This window comes from Bombina bombina, chromosome 8 (assembly GCF_027579735.1).
Source record: "Bombina bombina isolate aBomBom1 chromosome 8, aBomBom1.pri, whole genome shotgun sequence".
NCBI classification, from domain to species: domain Eukaryota; kingdom Metazoa; phylum Chordata; class Amphibia; order Anura; family Bombinatoridae; genus Bombina; species Bombina bombina.
Genome location: NC_069506.1, coordinates 13326962 through 13347102, shown reverse-complemented (window position 1 = coordinate 13347102; position 20141 = coordinate 13326962).

The window sequence follows — 20141 nt, the reverse complement described above, 5'->3', positions numbered from 1 at the left end:
AAGGCGATATAGCAGTCATAGCCTTCTGTATCGCTTTAGCAACATAATTTTTAATATCAACAGGGATATCATGTACTTTAGATATTGAAGGAATAACAGATACTGTACTAGCACTAATAGAAACATTTTCTGCATGCAAAAGCTTATCATGACAACTGTTACATACTACAGCTGGATATATAATCTCCACTATATTATTACAGATACACTTAGCTTTGGTAGAACTGTGTTCAGGCAGCATGGTTCCAACAGCAGCTTCTCAGACAGGATCAGATTATCAGATTGAGACATCTTGTCGAAAATAAAAGAAAAAATAAATATCTTATTTCCACATATAGCAGTTTCAGGAATGGGAAAAAATGCAAATGCTAAAATTGACAAAAAAGCAAATAACATAGCCCTCTGAGCATAAAGAAGGCATGGAGCATATAGGAAGTGGGGTAAAATAAAATTAAATTTTTTGGCTCCAAGTATGACGTACAACGCAAAAGGAAGTTGAAAACATTTTTTGCTGCCAACAAACATCCGGAAATGATGCATCTCGCGTCATAACAAACACAATTTTGCACCAAACAACCTTGTGTCAACTAAGACGCAGGAAATGATGAACTTGTGTCATTACAGACGCAAATTCACACCAAAAAATTCACGCTCCGAGAATGACGCAATAAATAACAGCATTTTGCGCTCTCACAAGCCTAATTTGCCCGCAAGTTTTTCAAAAGAAAAAAAAAGTCAAATTGGAAAAAAGACTATACCCCAGGTAAGACAAACTTCCTTAAACATGATTCCTATAACAAAGCTGCCAGACTGCAAAGGGAAATATACATAGACCTGACTCATGGCAAAGTAAAATAAATATATATTTAAAATTTTATATTAATACATTAAGTGCCAAACCATATCTGAGAGTTTCTTAAATAATGATACATACTTACCGATAGACACCCATCCACATATAGCAGATAGCCAAACCAGTACTGAAAACTATCAGCAGAGGTAAAGGTATATAAGATTATTTTGTCGATCTGAAAAGGGAGGTAGGAGACGAATCCCTACAACTGATAACAGAGAACCCTTGAAAAGATTCCCCGTGAGGGAAACCATAAAAAATCAATAGGCGATACTTTCTTCACATCACTCTGACAAAAACTGTACTCTGACATGAAAGAAAAGTATATAACCAGTCAATATGTTAATAGTTGCCATGGCAATTTCCACCCAATAGTGTCTGTTCAGTTTGTTGTCACTTCACTCAAATTAATACAACATTAAAACTGATCTATAAGTATAGATTCTTACATTTTTCACTCCATAATATTTCTGAAAAAATACAAATTTTACAACAATTTACAGCTCAAACCTATATCATTATTCTCTATAACGATATAGGTTTGAGCAGTAAATTATTGTAAACTTTGGATTTTTACCTTTCAGAAATATTATGGAGTGTAGCCTAGATTGATGCACATGCCAAGTCGTTCAATGAAATATGACTTACAATAGTGCTTAAATTTAAGCAGCCAAAGAAGCGCAGAATTAGCTTTGCACTGGAGTATAAAAAAAACGTATCAGTGAAGTTGGGAATTATTTACACCTCCCTTATTTTGCTTCAGCCTTCCACAGCATTCAGCTTCATTTAAGGAATATGGAATAGTAATTTTATATCTATATTTTTGGATCAAATTATTTTACTAACAGAAAATAAAAACCACAGTAAGGAGTAAATTATAAACTTAAATCATTGCAAATAAAACAGTCTGAATATTCCAACAGAAGAAAAATAAACACTCGGATTTGCTACTATGGGCCAGAGATGTGGATACATTTTTCTAACCACAGAAGTAACTTTTTTTTAACCTCTTTTGAAATTAATTTAGGACTTTTTAGGTAAAGCCAATTTGCTGTGATCTTGCAATGTCTGATAGTTAATTGTTGTTGTACTAATTGAAACCTAACACATTTTATACAAGTATAAGAGGTAATCTCAAGTCTTTCTCTTGGGATACAAGAAAGAAAAGAAAGAAATTAATGAAATTCAGGGCTGATTGTATCGCTGTTTTAATTGCTTCTTTATTGATTGAATTCTATTATATATTAGATAGTTTTCATAGTGTAAAAATGTAAAACAAAAGTATAATTGCAACATTTATAGAAGTAATCAAATAATTAGTCCCATCGATCAAAAAAGAAATATTAAGAGATATGAAACCCAACATTTTTATTTCATGATTCAAAAATTGGCTTCATTCTCTTGGTAACCTTTGCTGATGTAGCAGCAAAACACTACTGGGAGCTAGCTGAACACATCAGGTCAGCCAATGATAAATGACATATGTGAGCAGCCACCAATCAGAAGCTAGATCTCAGTAGCGTGTTGCTGCTCCTGGTATAGGTATGCATTCCTGCCGTTATCCTCCTGACCAGATTAATGAAATATCCTCTAACGCCCATATCCAGCCCTTCTTTCTATCCAGTAGTTTACCATAAAAATACACATTTAGGTATTTTACAATTACAAACATTTACATAACCTGTTTTACAAGTGTGTTTACTCAATGTTGTATTTGTGATTCTAGTTTATCCGCTTTACATTTAATATGTGAGATATTGTGACCTCACACAACTATAGATTTAATAACAGGAACGTCCACTAATGACACAGGAAACAAATAGCTGATCAGATAATCAATACATATTGAACATAATTTGACCTTTACAATGCAACACAACAGTTACCTCATGAGTATCTATCAACTAGTCCAATAATTATTTAATTCTGAAAAGGAATGTAGTTAGTTTTTTTACATGAAAACAATTATGGTTAAGATTGTAAACATGAAATCTTCATTAATTCTCAGTGTTTATATGATAATAATGAATGCAGGGTGTACCGATAGATAGATATTTATATATATATATATATATATATACTGATGATATATTACAGATTTTGTATATGGGTGGATGTCTTTTTAAATTGTCTGTATAAAAATGTATTGAAAAATAGAAGACATGTGCAGCAGTGAAAGGTTTGTTTCATACAATTTTTTTTTTCTGAATATTCGTCTTCTGCACTATTCAGTATTTGTTCTGTTTAAGACTAAGCAAATACTGAATATTTACAGAAGTTTTTTGTTAAATTAATGTAAATGTTCATTTACCACAGGTGGAAAAAAGTTCAGCTGCAGCCATATAGCTACCTCTAGTATAGCCCCTGGCTAATACCCATGTGTAGAACCTGATTATATTTTGGCAGTTAAAGAGACATGAAACCCAAAAATATTCTTTCATGATTCAGATAGAGAATACAATTTTAAACAACTTTTTAATTTACTTATATTATCTAATCTGTTTTATTCTCTTAGTATCATTTGTTGAAGGAGAAGCAATGCACTAATGGTTTCTAACTGAAAACATGGGTGAGCCAATCATAATCAATATATATATATATATATATATATATATATATGTAGCCACCAATCAACAGCTAGAACCTAGGTTCTCTGCTGCCCCTGAGCTTTCCTTGATAAACCTTTCAGCAAAGGGTAACAAGAGAAGGAATCAAATTAAATAATAGAAGTAAACTGGAAAGTTGTTTAAAATTGTATTCTCTAGAGAGTTCCGGAGGAGGAGCTTGTGCATGAGGCTGTGTTGCACAAGCCCTGTTCATCTCCTCCATGTAATTAGTCCTTGGCGGTAGACTACGCGCCAGGTGCCCCAGCAGTCGAGGGGAAACGTTGCACCCAGCCTGGATACCGTTGGGAGGAACTCTCATAGCGCTGTCTCATCCTTGCGCTACAAGATACCACACGGTGTGTTACACCCCACGAAGAACACCTGTGGAAAGGTCACACACAGGACAAGATTTTGATAAGGCAGTCCCCCCCTCCCACCGATGCTGCGAGAGGGGGGTAGATAGCCTGGAAATACCACAAACTCTATTGGCAGAATATTAAATGTCTCCCCCCCCCCCCCCAATTTGGGTTCTAGGCGGGGGTAAAGGATAACGACTTAAGCCCAGCTAGGCTTCATGAAAACCTTACCTCCTTCTTACTTTGGCTGGACTGACCCACCCGCTTCCCTGACGTACTGCGAGCTGAGATTCCCGATCCCCAGCTGAGCCCTCGGATACCTGTCGCAGGACTGTGAGCGCATACACGGAAGAGGCGGGGACCAAGCAATGCGCGACCAAACCTAACGGAGAGAAAGTGGCTGGTTGAACCGGAGCAGGATCTGCGATTCAGAGGAGGGCTGTCTGCCTAAAGTTGTGCCAGCTATCGGAACACGCTGACATCATCCCTACCACTTTACCGTGCAGCCACACCAGGCGCGACTCTCTCTCTGCAAGAAAACAACTCCCAGAGAGTGGGGGCATAAGACGCCGCTCCAGCACTGTCTCAAGCAGCAGTGAGCAACCGGGCACTCCAACTACCACAAGATAAGGATAACCGCAAGTATAATTTACTCTAAAAAGTACTCTCTGTGTCTTTTGCTGCATGAACTCTCTTAGACAAAACTCTATCTCGACATTTATGCTGGCTAACCTTCCTCTAACCTGGCTATAAATAAGCAAACTAAAGACTGCTTCATACTAACTATGCTTAACTATAAGTTGCTTGCTTAAACTATGCCCACAAACCAGACGTGACTTACTCCCTGCAAGGAAATAACTCTCAGCATAAGGGGGTACAAAACGCTGTCTTAGCACTACTCTAAGTTGCAGCTAACATTTGGACACCCCAGTCATTACAAGCTAAGTGATCCACAAGTCCATAGCTCAAATTTATCTTAAGTAAAAAGAATCGGCTGTGCCTATTGCCGACTTTCGCTTCATCAACTGCTTGTGACAAAGCACTATATCTGATACCAAGACTGATTAACTTTCTCCTAACTTTACTTTAAGTGTTATGCTGAGGACTGCTCCACACCAACAATGCTTGCTTAAAGTTTGCTTGTTCTATTACGCATTTCTGTTGATATAGTTAATCTATTACTAGAGGGGCAATATTAATACCAGCAGTTATTAACCCCTCATGATAAAAACTTGCTGATTGCTCTCCAATATAACTAAAGAATTATTACTGGTTGATTTTTTGCTGTGGGGATATTAACATTTAGTTTGAACTGGTAAAGTAACTAAAATATTAAAAGTTAAAATAAGCTAACAATACTCATAGGTGAGATACAAGGGTATCCTTTTGAGGTGTTCATTATATATTAACTTTAAAACACTCGGATTCCCTATCCCTAAAAGGTGCTGGTCTTATCACCTACTGGGTTTTATACAATTAAAAATACCCATAAACATAGAATTTATTTAAAGGAAAAGGAAAAGGGGAAGAGAGGAGAGGGAAGGGAAAGAAAAAGGGAAGAAAAGGAGAGGGTTATTGCTGTTATGTAAACTTGAACTTTTTCTGCAGAGTGTTGAATGTAAAACTATGAACTAACATTACCCTGTATATGATTGCTATTGAGGTTTCCCCTAAGTAACCATTTCTGGTACTAAGTGAAAGAGAGCTCACATATAGTTCCTACAATTTAAACTCAGATTAGAAATGTTTAATTTACTTGATTGAATCTGCATGCAACACACTACTCTGAGAACCCTCCAATCGTAAAGATTAGAAAGGAAAAAACAGGTCAGACCCTTTATTGCTAAACCGAGCCTACCACGCTAAGTTGTAATTTTTTAAAGAGATAATCCTCTATCCCCTGGGACTGTGAACCCTGGTCTTAACACCTTTCTTGATTAGACACCTTCTCACTTAGGGGGTCTTTCCCCCCCCCCCCTTTTTTCACCTACCTCCCCTCTCACTTAGGGGGTCCTTCCCCTCACCCGCACTTTCTCACCTACCTCTCCACAAATATTTACCCTCACTCCCCCCCTTTTTTTTTTTTTTTTTTTTTTTTTTTTTTTCCTTTCCTCTCACTACCACCCTAATAAGCACTTAATAAAGCACGCACGAGGGGGGGATCTCTCCTTGTCGATTGAAACACAGAAATTTTCTTTCCTAAATCACTCACTCACATATGGATAAATTTTTAAACTCACCGGCACACCTTAAAAATTTTTCACCAACCATGGCTTCCAGACCCAGAGACAAGAGAAATAAAAACACAACTGAAACTACAGTTGAATTACATCCAGAACCTGAACTTTCTGTAAAATCAAAAGAGTCTATTAGCTCCCAAATAATTGTTAAAGACATTCTAGAAGCCCTAAACCCCAAATTTGATTCCCTCAGAATGGAAATAAAGCAAGACTTGCATACACTCTCTATGGAGGTTAAGCAATTTTCAATAAGGATTCAAGAAGTAGAGCAAAGGGTCTCTGATCTTGAAGATCACTCAGATGCACAAGCTACTAAAGTACAGGCACACTCCTTAGCCCTGAAAGAGTTACAGAGTAAAATCGAGGACTTAGAAAATAGGTCTAGAAGAAACAATATCAGAATAATCGGAGTGGCAGAATCCTTCCAGAGTACAGACCTAATGAAGTTTGCAGCCGAAACTCTACCCCAACTTCTAAAGATCCCTCAAGAAATACTGCCCTTAACGGTAGAAAGAGCCCACAGATTGGGGAGACCTCCCCTGTCAGCGAGCGACAGATTAAGACCTAGACCTATAATTGTGAAATACCTAAACTTTCAGGATAAGGTCAAGGTCATACAATTTTCTCGTAAAAATGCTCCTATCTTACTAGATGGGAACAAAATCTTGGTATTCCAGGATTTTGCCTACGAAACCTCCCTGAGAAGAAGGGAGCTCTCCCCAATTTGTGGTAGAATGATCAAGGAGGGTCTCTCTGCTACGGTCATCTACCCAGCTAGGCTGAAAGTAGAATTCCAGGGTCAGGTGCACTTTTTTGAAGTTGCCGCAGAGGCAGAAAAATTTTATGCAGAAAAATGTGTTAAGTAATACGCACCATGATGTTAAATTAGATATGAGATTAAGATTGTATCTCCTGCCGATGTCGTCACCATATAAGAGTTTTTGGTATTTGATGGTTTTCTGTTTTTTTATTTATTTTTTTTGTTATCCTTCAGGCCCCAACATTGAAAAGCGACGGCAGTGGTGTTGGGGGTGCGGGGAGGCCCCTTCTCTCCTTCCCCTCCCCCCTCCCCCCCCCCTTTTTTTTTTTTTTCCCTTTTTTTTTTTTTTTTTTTTTTTTCTTCTCTTCTCTCCCTTTAATGCTTAGAGGATATTATCACCCCAAAGGAGGGGAAGGCGAAGAAATTAAGAAAGGAAAAATGTAAAGAATGTCTAAAATAAAAAATTTGACTTTATCGTCCTGGAATGTTGGAGGGGTTTCAACTCCAATGAAACGGAAGATGATAATCTCTCAACTTAAGAAACTTAACTCTGACATCGCATTTATCCAGGAGACACATTTAAACGCGGAAGAAACCCTAAAGTTAAAATTCTCCTGGGTAGGTGAAGTGTTCTTCTCACCAAGCATAGGTAGAAAGAGAGGTGTAGCCATTCTCCTAGGGAAAAAAAACCCATATGAAATTCTGTCAGAATATATAGACCCAGAGGGTAGAATTTTGATCTTAAAACTAAGAATGGTTAATTATACTTTTACATTATGCAACCTTTATGCTCCTAATAACTTTGACAGAAGTTTCTGGGAATTCCTACAAACTAAAATTTTGCAAATAGGAGAAGGTTACATAATCCTAGCAGGGGACTTCAACATGACCCCAAGAGCACAGATTGACAGGCTCAGGCAAAAACTCAATAATGGATTGGCTAAAAGAGATAAGCTTGAAGGCAAAATGTTTAAAACCTTATTTAAAAATCTAGCTCTTAAAGACATCTGGAGAACTCAAAACCCGGATCGAAGGGAGTTTACATGTAAAGCTAAAAGTGTAAGATCTTTCTCTAGAATTGACCTATTCTTAGTCACTGAGAATGTGCTGAGAATTGGCACTATATCGAAAATATCACAAGTTACTATTTCAGACCATGCTCCAATAACACTAAAAGTACCATTAAACGAAAAAAAATCAGCTACACACCGTTTTTTTTCCCCTAAGTTTTTAATGAAAAACGCAAAATTTAGGGCATGGTTGACAACTAGAATGTCAGAATTCTTTACTATAAACACTGGCACTGTCAAGGACCCAAATATACTATGGGAAGCTGGTAAGGCGGTAATGAGAGGGGAAATTATTGCATACATGGCTGATTATAAGCGCAAGGCGACTCTGCGGGAGAACGAAGTACTGAGGGCACTCACTAATAGCTATAGTAAATATCTATCTCAACCAACATCAGTAAATTGGAAGAGGTACGCCCTTGCCAAGAGAGAGAGAGATAATTTTCTAATGCATGTTGCAATTCAAGAGGATTATAAAACTAGAGCCAAATTCTACAAGCATGGAAATAAGGCAGGAAAAGTATTAGCAAATTTAGTTAAGAACATACAAGGAAATTCTACTATTGATTCGATTTTAGAACAAGGAAATTTACTTCAAAATTCGAGAGAGATTATTGATGCCTTTTTCACTTATTATAGAGATCTTTATTCGTTTAGGGAATCAGATGAAGAAGCCTCAGAACTTTTTTGGGAAGGACTTGATCATCCGGTTTTAAACGAGGAAGCAGCAAGTGGAGTCAATGCCCCTATTTCTGAGCAGGAAATCATCTCGGCAATTCAAGAAGCCCGCCTGGATAAAGCACCTGGCCCAGACTTTCTCCCTAATGAGTTTTACAAACTCCTTGCTCCAATCATAACCCCCCACCTAAGAAAAGTATTCAATTATTTCTTTATAAATACTAAACCTATCCCTTTATCTTTTACAGCATCTATTACAACACTAATCTTGAAACCAGGGAAAGACCCCTTGAAAAAAGAGTCGTATAGACCTATCGCTTTACTTAATACGGACTACAAGCTATTGTCATCCATTTTAGCTAAAAGACTCCAAAAAGTAATGGGGAATCTCGTTCATAAAGATCAGGCGGGTTTTTTGTCCAGGCGCAATCTAGCTGCTAAAGTTAGGGAATTATTCCTAGTCCTTGACTATTTTCATAATTGTTCTGAAGATCTGCCCCAAGACCAATCTGATATAGCAATTATCGCTTTAGACGCAGAAAAAGCGTTTGATTCTGTCTTCCATCAGCACATTAATAATACCTTATTACGTTTTGGTTTTAAGGATAATTTCCTTCTTTTTATTAATAATCTCTGTACTAAGTCTACAACTAGATTAACTATTAATAAACTTGAGTCTAACTTAATTAACCTTCAGAGGGGTACAAGGCAGGGGTGCCCGCTGTCACCTCTTTTATTCGATCTAGCGATCGAACCATTGGCCCTCAAAATCAGACAGATGATACAAGGGATAAGAATTGGTTCAGTAGAACCAAAAATTGCTTTATACGCTGATGACGTATTAATCTATATGTCTAATACAGCGATTAACATTCCAAGGTTAATCTCGATTACCAACTCATTTGGATCCTTTACAGGTTATAAGCTTAATATCTCTAAATCAGAGCTACTATGGGTCAGGAAAAATGAGACTTCAATTAGCACGATACCTTTTAAGGAAGTCCTGACTCATTTTAATTACCTAGGGATCCATATCTCAATCAATCCACAAGAGTGGTATACTCTTAACATTTCTCCCATCCTGGCTAGAATTAAAGAACATATGGTAAACTGGCAAAATCTTCCGATATCTCTATCAGGACGTATTGCTTTGTTCAAGATGGTCCTCCTTCCTAAAATTCTTTACCCTCTTCAAAATATCCCGGTGATCTTAAAAGTCAAAGACTGGAAAAGCTTAAACAGGGCATTGCGATATTTTATTTGGAAATGTAAAAGACCTCGAATTTCTCTAAATAAACTCTATCTACCTAAGAGGTATGGAGGAATGGCTCTCCCAGACCTAAGTAAATATAGCTTGGTTTTCCTTTCGCGTATCGCAATAGATTGGATCTTAAATAAGGACTATTTTACTAATAATAGTCTGGAGAAAAGTATTATATTCCCTTATAATCCTTCTGCTTTAATTCACTGCCCAATTCAATTAATTCCGAAAAAAGTGAGAGGTCTTCAATCAATATATATGGTTATACAAGCTTGGAAAAAATTAGGGCGCAAATTAAATATTGATCTAACTATTCCAAAATTCCAAGGATTATGTGGTAATCCAGAATTCCAGGAAGGTACTCAAACGTTAGTATTTCAAGTGTGGCAAAGAAAGGGTCTCCTTTTCCTGACTCAACTCATTGAACAAAGTACTCTATCGATTAAAACTTTTGAAAAGTTGAAACAGGAATTTGACATAAGCAACAAAGATTTTTTTGCTTACCTTCAAGCTAGACATTACCTTTTTTCACTTGTGGAGAAGTATGGATGGTCTTGGTCATGGGGGAAGTTAGATAATTGGCCCATCCTGGCTAAAAATGACTTATCCTCTATATCATGTTGGTATGATCTGTTGGTAAGTCAAGATGGAGAATCTAATCTCCAGCAGATAACACTAAAATGGAATTCACTTATACCAGATTTAGATATCGAGACAGAACAGGTGGGAAAATCCATAGCCACTGTAGCCCAGACTACACTATCCGCAAATTGGAGGGAATCACACATCAAGTTACTTTATAGAACATACTATACTCCACTCAAAGGGTTTAAGTGGCACAATTATGAATTTAACATATGTCCCAAATGCTCTCTTCCGGCTGCTGACATAGTCCATATGATATGGTCTTGCCCGAGAATTAGACAACTATGGAAAAAAGTAGAATTTTGGCTGACTAATGTGCTAAAGCTTTCAACTCTCTCTCTCTCAGTGGCAATGGTGGTATTTCTTATAGAACCTACAACAAACTTAGACCAAATAAAAATTAGGAATGGGGCTATTCTGGCAACAAGAAATTTAATCTTTGGAAAGTGGAGAGACTCCTCAATACCCAACATCCAGGAAATTAAAAACTATATGAAAAAGCAATGTATTATTGAACAAATAGATGTATCCCTAACTTCTGAGAGGGAGGTGGTTTCTTTTTTCCAAAAATGGTCGGCCTTTATTAAGATATTTACTCCAGAAGAAATAAATCAACTAATATATCCTTTCAGACATTCAGAAATAGTTCTATTAGGTCTCTGGTAATAACTAGACCCTGATCATTCCCTTTAAAACTCTCCCTCCTACTAAAATTTCTTTTTCCTTATTTCCTCAAATTGATTATGGAGGGGGAAGAGAGAAGAAAAAAATAATTCCCCCCCCCCCCCCCCTTTTTTTTTTTTTTTTTTTTTTTCCCCGCACCCCCCTTCCCCACTCCCAGGTCAAATAGGTCGCATTAGGCAGATATTTTTTTACCATTTAGCCTGAAGATATAGGATGTATAAGAATATTGACAAATAATAGAAAATAAGAGGCTTTATTTATTTGGTTTTTCTGTTAATCCAGACAAAAAGTTTGCAATGTCTTGGCATACCTCTGCTTGATCTTGCTTGATGATATACTAATGCATGTCAACCTATTCTTTTTCCTGTCTGTATTTCTTTTTTGTTTTACATTATTGTATAAGATTGTATTCTCACATTGTCATGCCTCAATAAAATAAAGGTAAAAAAAAAAAAATTGTATTCTCTATCTGAATCATGAAAGAAAAATTTGGGTTTCATGTCCCTTTACGAGCCCTTAACCCAACTTCTGTTCAACTTACAGGAACAAGTAATTTTCAGTGATTTCTTCTTTCTACTGAGTGTCTATTTCACTTTTTTCAGTTTTAAACTTGTTGGTTTATGCCAATAATTGGGAAGTAAATCTATTCACTCACATGAAAAATAAAGAGAAACTTTTCTTTCAAATGAGAGATTAATTTCCTTAAAGGGACATAATACTCATATGCTAAATCACTTGAAAGTGATGCAGTATAACTGTAAAAAGCTGACAGGAAAATATCACCTGATCATCTCTATGTAAAAAAGGAAGATATTTTACCTCACAATTTCCTCAGCTCACCAGAGTAAGTGCTGTGTAAATCTTTCAGTTAGTGCCCAGCTGCAGATTTAAAAAAAAAGAAAAAATGAAGAAATGAACAGCAGCCAATCATCATCAGCAGTGCTGAGGTCATGAACTGTGATCTCATGAGATTTCATAGTAAACTTCCTTAAACTGAATAGGGAAATAACATGAGTGTGCACAAGGCTCACTTCCTTGCCTGTCCCGGGACAGACATACTGATTTGCTGCTTAAAGTCCTTTACAATGGGATGTGAATACTTAGGTCATTTTGAGGTAAAATATCTTTCTTTTTTTACATAGAGATGTTCAGGTGATATTTTCTAGTCAGCTTTTTACAGCTATGCTGCATCACTTTCAAGTGTTTAAACATTTGGGTATCATGGCCCTTTAAGATTCCCATGTGGTTATAGACACCTCTCATACTAACCATATTATTCCTTTCCTCTTACGTTTTACTTCACAATACAATCTGCATAATTATATTGAGAAGCAGTACACAACCGTTTTCTATAAAGCCCACATGTTGCGTTGCTATACTTGAGGGTAACTGCTCACCCATTCATTTATCAAACAGACTTTTGAGGCTTCCATACCATATAAGGAGGCTTCAACTCTAAACTGTATTTCCCATAGGGAAATTTAATTGTGAACAGTGAAAAAACACTATTAAAATGTGTTTATTTTTCTATTACAGAGAAATAGATTAGAGATAAAAATGTTTCCTGAAACACACTGCACAGTGATGACTTATTTATATCTGATCCTAACAGGATCAACATTATTCAAGAAACATTTCAGAATAACATAAACAATATTTAAGAGGCTTTTCAATAGGTTTTTCCCTGTACTGTAATTTTACTTACAAAATTACACTTTAATGACCCTTTTAAATGTCTTTTTTTTTACTGTTCATTTACAATGCAGAACTTAAAGGGATAGGAAAGTCAAACAAACTTGTATGATTTCGACAGAGCATGTAATTTGAAGACACATTCAATTTCACCTATATTTTCAAATTCGCTTTGTTCTCTTAGTACCCCTTGTTCTTAAAGAATATGCACATATCCTACACTAGCTAGCTGCTGATTGGTGTCTGCAAACCTTTGTCTCTTGTGATTGGCTAACTAGATGTGTTCATCTATCTGTCAGTAGTGCAATGTTACTCTTTCAGCAAAGGATAAAAAGAGAATGAACCAAATTTCATAATAAAAGTAAATTGGAAAGTTGTTTAAAATTGTATGTTCTATCCAAATCATGAAAGAAAATTCCGGGGTTCCCTATCCCATTCCCTTTGTACTATGTAAAAAATAATTTACAAGTATATACTCTTTTTTTTAGGCTTGTGCGTTCATTTTGTTACGAATGAAAATTCATGATGAAAACACTGATATTTGTTTTGTTTTCACCATATCACATTCGAATTCGAATATTAGATTCATAAAACACAATTGTAGACTAGAAACACTATTTTGAATGTCACATTCGAATTGAATATCACATTCGAATCGAATGTCACATTCAAATTCGAATATTACATTTATAAAACACAGTATTAGACTAGAAATATTATTTCAAATTTGAATGTCACAATATTACATTTTGAATTTGAATGAATACATAGCTAAACATTCTATGATTCGAACGAATATTTTCGAATTTTATTGAAAAATTCGAAAACGAAAATTCGAAAATAGAATGTTAGAATGTTATATAAACATTCAACATTCGATTCGAATGAACGAATGTATCTAAATTTGTTTTAAATTTCGAATTTTTAGAAACATTCGCCCATCCCTAATGTGTGTATGCTTGTCTATATCTGTATGTATGTGTGTGTATAAGCATGCTTGTCTATATCTGTATGTATGCGTGTGTGTGCATGCTTGTCTATATCTGTATGTATGTATGTGTGTGTGTGCATGCTTGTCTATATCTGTATGTATGTGTGTGTGTGCATGCTTGTCTATATCTGTATGTATGTATGTGTATGTGTATAAGCATGCTTGTCTATATCTGTATGTATGTGTGTGTGTGTATAAGCATGCTTGTCTATATCTGTATGTATGTATATGTGTGTATAAGCATGCTTGTCTAGATCTGTATGTATGTGTGTGTGTGTGCATGCTTGTCTATATCTCTATGTATGTATGTATGTATGTATGTGTGTGTGTGTGTGTGCATGCTTGTCTATATCTGTATGTATGTATGTGTATGTGTATAAGCATGCTTGTCTATATCTGTATGTATGTATATGTGTGTATAAGCATGATTGTCTATATCTGTATGTATGTGTGTGTGTGTGCATGCTTGTCTATATCTCTATGTATGTATGTATGTATGTATGTGTGTGTGTGCATGCTTGTCTATATCTGTATGTATGTAGGTGTGTGTATGAGCATGCTTGTCTATATCTGTATGTATGTGTGTGTGTGTGCATGCTTGTCTATATCTGTATGTTTTATGTGTGTGTGTGTATGCTTGTCTATATCTGTATGTATGTATTTGTGCGTGTGTGTATGCTTGTCAATATCTGTATGTATGTGTGTGTGTGTGTGTGTATGCTTGTCTATATCTGTATGTATGTGTGTGTGTGTGTGTGTGTGCTTGTCTATATCTGTATGTATGTGTGTGTGTGTATGCTTGTCTATATCTGTATGTATGTGTGTGTGTGTGCATGCTTGTCTATATCTGTATGTATGTATTGTGTGTATGCTTGTCTATATCTGTATGTATGTATGTGTGTGTATGAGCATGCTTGTCTATATCTCTATGTATGTGTGTGTATGTATGTGTGTATAAGCATGCTAGTCTATATCTGTATGTATGTGTGTGTATGAGCATGCTTGTCTATATCTCTATGTATGTATGTGTATGTGTGTGTGTGTATAAGCATGCTAGTCTATATCTGTATGTATTTGTGTGTATGAGCATGTTTGTCTATATCTGTATGTATGTGTGTGTATAAGCATGCTTGTCTATATCTGTATGTATGTATGTGTGGGTGTGTGTGTATAAGCATGCTTGTCTATATCTGTATGTATGTGTGTGTATAAGCATGCTTATCTATATCTGTATGAATGTGTGTATATAAGCATGCTTGTCTATATCTGTATGTATGTGTGTGTATAAGCATGCTTGTCTATAACTGTATGTATGTATGTGTGTGTGTATGAGCATGCTTGTCTATATCTGTATGTATGTGTGTGTGTATGAGCATGCTTGTCTATAACTGTATGTATGTGTGTGTATGAGCATGCTTGTCTATATCTGTATGTGTGTGTGTGTATGAGCATGCTTGTCTATATCTGTATGTATTTGTGTGTATGAGCATGCTTGTCTATATCTGTATGTATGTGTGTGTATGTGCATGTTTGTCTATATCTGTATGTATGTGTGTGTGTATGTGCATGTTTGTCTATATCTGTATGTATGTGTGTGTGTATGTGCATGTTTGTCTATATCTGTATGTATGTGTGTATATGAGCATGCTTGTCTATATCTGTATATATGTGTGTGTATAAGCATGCTTGTCTATATCTGTATATATGTGTGTGTGTATAAGCATGCTTGTCTATAACTGTATGTATGTGTGTGTATGAGCATACTTGTCTATATCTGTATGTATGTATGTGTGTGTATGAGCATGCTTGTCTATATCTGTATGTATTTGTGTGTATGTGTATGCTTGTCTATATCTGTATGTATTTGGGTGTATGTATATGCTTGTCTATATCTGTATGTATGTGTGTGTGTGTGTGTGTGCATGTTTGTCTATATCTGTATGTATGTGTGTGTATGTGCATGTTTGTCTATATATGTATGTATGTGTGTATGTGCATGTTTGTCTATATCTGTATGTATGTGTGTATATGTGCATGTTTGTCTATATCTGTATGTATGTGTGTGTATGTGCATGCTTGTCTATATCTGTATGTATTTGTGTGTGTGTAAGCATGCTTGTCTATATCTGTATGTATGTGTGTGTATGTGCATGCTTGTCTATAACTGTATGTATATGTGTGTATGAGCATACTTGTCTATATCTGTATGTATATGTGTGTGTATGTGCATGTTTGTCTATATCTGTATGTATGTGTGTGTATGTGCATGTTTGTCTATATCTGTATGTATGTATGTGTGTGTATGTGCATGTTTGTCTATATCTGTATGTATGTGTGTGTATGTGCATGTTTGTCTATATCTGTATGTATGTGTGTGTAAGCATGCTTGTCTATATCTGTATGTATGTGTGTGTATGAGCATACTTGTCTATATCTGTATGTATATGTGTGTGCATGTGCATGTTTGTCTATATCTGTATGTATGTGTGTGTATGTGCATGTTTGTCTATATCTGTATGTATTTGTGTGTATGTGAATGTTTGTCTATATCTGTATGTATTTGTGTGTATGTGTGTGTATGTGCATGTTTGTCTATATCTGTATGTATGTATGTGTGTGTATGTGCATGTTTGTCTATATCTGTATGTATTTGTGTGTATGTGCATGTTTGTCTATATCTGTATGTATTTGTGTGTATGTGCATGTTTGTCTATGTCTGTATGTATGTATGTGTGTGTATGTACATGTTTGTCTATATCTGTATTTATGTGTGTGTGTATGAGCATGCATGTCTATATCAGTATGTATTTGTGTGTATGTGTATGCTTGTCTATATCTGTATGTATTTGTGTGTATGTGTATGCTTGTCTATATCTGTATGTATTTGTGTGTATGTGCATGCTTGTCTATATCTGTATGTATTTGTGTGTATGTGCATGTTTGTCTATATCTGTATGTATGTGTGTGTGTGTATGAGCATGCTTGTCTATATCTGTATGTATGTGTGTGTATGTGCATGTTTGTCTATATCTGTATGTATGTGTGTGTATGTGCATGTTTGTCTATATCTGTATGTATTTGTGTGTATGTGCATGTTTGTCTATATCTGTATGTATGTGTGTGTGTATGTGCATGTTTGTCTATATCTGTATGTATGTGTGTGTGTATGTGCATGTTTGTCTATATCTGTATGTATGTGTGTGTGTATGTGCATGTTTGTCTATATCTGTATGTATGTGTGTGTGTATGTGCATGTTTGTCTATATCTGTATGTATGTGTGTATATGAGCATGCTTGTCTATATCTGTATATATGTGTGTGTATAAGCATGCTTGTCTATATCTGTATATATGTGTGTGTGTATAAGCATGCTTGTCTATAACTGTATGTATGTGTGTGTATGAGCATACTTGTCTATATCTGTATGTATGTGTGTGTATGAGCATGCTTGTCTATATCTGTATGTATTTGTGTGTATGTGTATGCTTGTCTATATCTGTATGTATTTGGGTGTATGTGTATGCTTGTCTATATCTGTATGTATTTGGGTGTATGTGTATGCTTGTCTATATCTGTATGTATGTGTGTGTGTGTGTGTGCATGTTTGTCTATATCTGTATGTATTTGTGTGTATGTGCATGCTTGTCTATATCTGTATGTATGTGTGTGTATGTGCATGTTTGTCTATATATGTATGTATGTGTGTGTATGTGCATGTTTGTCTATATCTGTATGTATGTGTGTATATGTGCATGTTTGTCTATATCTGTATGTATGTGTGTGTATGTGCATGTTTGTCTATATCTGTGTGTATGTGTGTGTATGAGTATGCGTGTCTATATCTGTGTGTATGTGTGTGTATGAGTATGCGTGTCTATATCTGTATGTATTTGTGTGTATGTGTGTGTATGTGCATGTTTGTCTATATCTGTATATATGTGTGTGTGTATGTGCATGTTTGTCTATATCTGTATGTATTTGTGTGTATGTGCATGTTTGTCTATATCTGTATGTATTTGTGTGTATGTGCATGTTTGTCTATATCTGTATGTATGTGTGTGTATGTGCATGTTTGTCTATATCTGTATGTATTTGTGTGTATGTGCATGTTTGTCTATATCTGTATGTATGTGTGTGTATGTGCATGTTTGTCTATATCTGTATATATGTGTGTGTGTATGTGCATGTTTGTCTATATCTGTATGTATTTGTGTGTATGTGCATGTTTGTCTATATCTGTATGTATTTGTGTGTATGTGCATGTTTGTCTATGTCTGTATGTATGTGTGTGTATGTGCATGTTTGTCTATATCTGTATTTATGTGTGTGTGTATGAGCATGCTTGTCTATATCAGTATGTGTTTGTGTGTATGTGTATGCTTGTCTATATCTGTATGTATTTGTGTGTATGTGTATGCTTGTCTATATCTGTATGTATGTGTGTGTGTGTGCATGTTTGTCTATATCTGTATGTATTTGTGTGTATGTGCATGTTTGTCTATATCTGTATGTATTTGTGTGTATGTGCATGTTTGTCTATATATGTATGTATGTGTGTGTATGTGCATGCTTGTCTATATCTGTATGTATGTATGTGTGTGTGTATGTGCATGTTTGTCTATGTCTGTATGTATGTGTGTGTGTATGAGCATGCTTGTCTATATCTGTATGTATGTATGTGTATGTGCATGCTTGTCTATATCTGTATGTATGTGTGTGTATGTGCATGCTTGTCTATATCTGTATGTATGTGTGTGTATGAGTATGTGTGTCTATATCTGTATGTATGTGTGTGTATAAGCATGCTTGTCTATAACTGTATGTATGTGTGTGTGTATGTGTGCATGTTTGTCTATATCTGTATGTATGTGTGTGTATAAGCATGCTTGTCTATAACTGTATGTATGTGTGTGTATGTGCATGTTTGTCTATATTTGTATGTATGTGTGTGTGTATGTGCATGCTTGTCTATATCTGTATGTATGTGTGTGTGTATGAGCATGTTTGTCTATATCTGTATGTATGTGTGTGTATGTGAATGTTTGTCTATATCTGTATGTATTTGTGTGTATGTGCATGTTTGTCTATGTCTGTCTGTATGTATTTGTGTGTATGTGCATGTTTGTCTATATCTGTATGTATGTGTGTGTGTGTATGAGCATGCTTGTCTATATCTGTATGTATGTGTGTGTATGTGCATGCTTGTCTATATCTGTATGTATGTGTGTGTGTATGTGCATGTTTGTCTATATCTGTATGTATGTGTGTGTATGTGCATGCTTGTCTATATCTGTATGTATTTGTGTGTATGTGCATGCTTGTCTATATCTGTATGTATGTGTGTGTATGTGCATGCTTGTCTATATCTGTATGTATTTGTGTGTATGTGCATGTTTGTCTATATCTGTATGTATTTGTGTGTATGTGCATGTTTGTCTATATCTGTATGTATTTGTGTGTATGTGCATGTTTGTCTATATCTGTATGTATGTGTGTGTATGTGAATGTTTGTCTATATCTGTATGTATTTGTGTGTATGTGCATGTTTGTCTATGTCTGTCTGTATGTATGTGTGTGTATGTGCATGTTTGTCTATATCTGTATGTATGTGTGTGTGTGTATGAGCATGCTTGTCTATATCTGTATGTATGTGTGTGTATGTGCATGCTTGTCTATATCTGTATGTATGTGTGTGTGTATGTGCATGTTTGTCTATATCTGTATGTATGTGTGTGTATGTGCATGCTTGTCTATATCTGTATGTATTTGTGTGTATGTGCATGCTTGTCTATATCTGTATGTATGTGTGTGTATGTGCATGCTTGTCTATATCTGTATGTATTTGTGTGTATGTGCATGTTTGTCTATATCTGTATGTATTTGTGTGTATGTGCATGTTTGTCTATATCTGTATGTATTTGTGTGTATGTGCATGTTTGTCTATATCTGTATGTATTTGTGTGTATGTGCATGTTTGTCTATATCTGTATGTATGTGTGTGTGTATGTGTGTGTATGTGCATGTTTGTCTATATCTGTATGTATGTGTGTGTGTATGTGCATGTTTGTCTATATCTGTATGTATGTGTGTGTATGTGCATGTTTGTCTATATCTGTATGTATTTGTGTGTATGTGCATGCTTGTCTATATCTGTATGTATGTGTGTGTATGTGCATGCTTGTCTATATCTGTATGTATGTGTGTGTATGAGCATGCTTGTCTATATCTGTATGTATGTGTGTGTATGAGCATGCTTGTCTATATCTGTATGTATGTGTGTGTGTATGTGCATGCTTGTCTATATC